At 33.3% G+C, this 2605-nt stretch overlaps 1 long non-coding RNA gene across 2 annotated transcripts; it reads left to right on the top strand.

The window, feature by feature from the left end:
- Window positions 1–904: 904 nt before the first annotated feature.
- LOC116126912 lies at window positions 905–2034 on the top strand. Of its 2 annotated transcripts, none has more exons than XR_004127554.1 (3): window positions 905–1293; window positions 1697–1794; window positions 1892–2034. It is a non-coding gene; the product is annotated as an uncharacterized LOC116126912 (long non-coding RNA). The 2 variants fall into 2 exon arrangements; XR_004127552.1 differs by having other exon boundaries at window positions 905–1340.
- The last annotated feature ends 571 nt before the right edge of the window (window positions 2035–2605 follow it).

The following is a 2605-nucleotide window of genomic DNA, read 5'->3' as shown; positions in this document are numbered from 1 at the left end:
ATTTTCCTTCTTTCTATTTAAATTAATTTTATTTATAAAATTATTCAAATTTATTGTCCAAGTTACTACAACTTAAATTTCAACTTTTAATTTAGAATATGTATTTGTTTTTTATTATAAAAATTATTCCCAATCAAATAAGATTTTTTTTTATTGAAAATAAAAAAGTGGGTGTAACTTGTTTTTCTATTATCCTATTCTAATATTTTTCCAACTTTATTTAACTAAAAATAATTACATTTCACAATAAAAGTTTATATAAATTAACAAAAACACCCCACCCACCCAAGCCACTACCAGTTGTCAGCAACCACCACTACCATCGCCAGCCACTATCAGTGTCGGAACGATGCATGATCGGCCAGATTTGGAATGCCATGCGTCGACTTAACTGTTTCGAGCTAGATCTATGGCTAGAGATCTGACTGTTGACGACTAGATCTATATGATTGTCATTGACGGCTAGAAATCTGGTCAGAAAAAAACCAGATTGACATACGATCGGTCAGATTTAGCCGATCACGCGCTATTTTGACAACTTCTGATAGCCGTCTAGCAATGGTGACTAACTACCGACAGTTTTTGGGTAGTTAGAGATGTTTTTATTAATTTATAAATTTTTATTGTGAGGAGGTGTTCAACTAAATTAACAAATGTAACAATTGAAAAATAACCCAAACGACTTTCAGAAAATGTTTTCAAAAAAATGTATGAAACAAATATTTTAATTTTAAGATATTATTCTAAATACATTTACAGAATCCTATAAAATTATTCTATTCTAATCGTTTTTCAAAATAATATTTTTTCAAATAACCAATCGGGCCTTTTGATTTTGATTTTTTAATTTAAATCTTATTAATTTTTAATTTTTAAAGAGGTGAATGTGATTGTTGATTTGTGAAATAGGTTCTTTGTTCTCTTCTTATCCTTTGTGTCCATGGAGGAGGGTTTTCTTTGTTTTTTTTCTCTATGGCGGTGATGGTGGTTGAGGATTACTTAGATCTGGGATTCGGCTTCCTTTATTGTTCTATCTTGTAGTTGAATTTTGGTGTAACTGATTGAGGTTTGGTTTGTTTATTGAGCAACAGGGGTTATTACAGATGTAGCAATTCAAAGGGGTGTTTGGCCCGTAAACAAGTGGAACGAAACAGATCGGATCCGGTTATGTTCATAGTAGCATGCACAGCAGAGCACAATCACCTAGCAGGCTAGCACCAACCAACCGAAACTCACTCGGCGGCAGCACGCGCCGGAAACCCGTGACGCCTCAAGGCCAAACCACCACCACCAGTAGTGACTCTAACAAACCCCCTTTTCTTCAGACAAAAAATGGTTTTGTATGTGTTGAGGCCATTAGCGAGTCTTGTAGATGAAAAGAGAATCAGTTCTGTTTTATTAACGTATACCAGTAAAGTAGCAGTGTAGCGTAGTAATGAAATCTTCCTCTTTTTACGTTTAAATGGATTGATGGCTAATTAGTTATAGCACTTAAATTTTGGAGTTCTTAGGAAATTAAACTTGTTCGGATTATTGTGTTCTTTATGATATCTGTTAAGGCTAATATGATTTTCATTGCTGCTTCTGCTCGTATGTGATTTACAGATGATAGCAGATTGTGATTTCGAACATTCACATGCTACATATCATTCTTGGAGCTGCATACGCTTAATTGTTTTGTTTATTTCATATCCAGGTCGAAAGGGTAATGCTGGAAATATGGGAAAGAAAGGGAGTTGGTTTTCCGAAATCAAGAGGGTTTTTGTGGCCCACTCCAAGTAGAAACTAGCCAATGTAAGTGATCCTAAATTCTGGTGTGTGTTGTGAAACAGTTGAAAGGAAGAGTGAATCTTTTTGGCTAATTCTTCTCTGATTCTTGATCATACTGCAGGATTCAGATAAGAAAAGGCATTTCTCTAATTTTTTTTTTTTTTTTTTAATTTTGCTCATGTATCACCCGGCCCACCCATAAAAATAACGGGCGGACTGGGTAATTTTCCCACGGGTATTTATAAAGATTATGGGGATACCCATGGACCCATAGATACAAATCCCTTTTTTTGCCAGATCTAATGATGTGGAAAATGTTGACTTTTTTTTTTCAACTTTCTCTTACAACTTTACGAGGCAGTTTGTATTTAATCAGTTCACGATTGATCTCATCTGATATATAAATTATAACTTACAAATTGCATTACTCCTAATGTCCTAATGATAATTGTTGAGATGAAGAGTAATTAAGATAAGAAAAATACTATCCTTATAAAAAGGGTTACAAAGTGACATCATCCAGAAGAAAAGAAAAAAAAAAAATAAAAAATAAGAGAAAGAAAGAAATCATAAAAATCAAAGATGAGGATTGTCTTTATAAAACTAGCATTGCTTTTAAGACCTGTAAAACTTACCACCTAAGTGGAATTGAAAGATGAAAAACACGAGTTAGCCATCTATACCAATACCACCCTTCCTCATAAACATGTGATACTCATTATATATTTATATTATTTGTGCTTAATGGTCCGTCTATAAACATGTTTTGCATACTAATTAACAATTATAATGCGTTTGAAGCCCTTAGTTATCAAAGTATAATTCTAGATTCTGC

The sequence above is a fragment of the Pistacia vera genome, unplaced genomic scaffold, assembly GCF_008641045.1.
Source record: "Pistacia vera cultivar Batoury unplaced genomic scaffold, PisVer_v2 Contig1043, whole genome shotgun sequence".
Taxonomy (NCBI): domain Eukaryota; kingdom Viridiplantae; phylum Streptophyta; class Magnoliopsida; order Sapindales; family Anacardiaceae; genus Pistacia; species Pistacia vera.
This window is presented reverse-complemented; position numbering and strand designations above follow the sequence as displayed.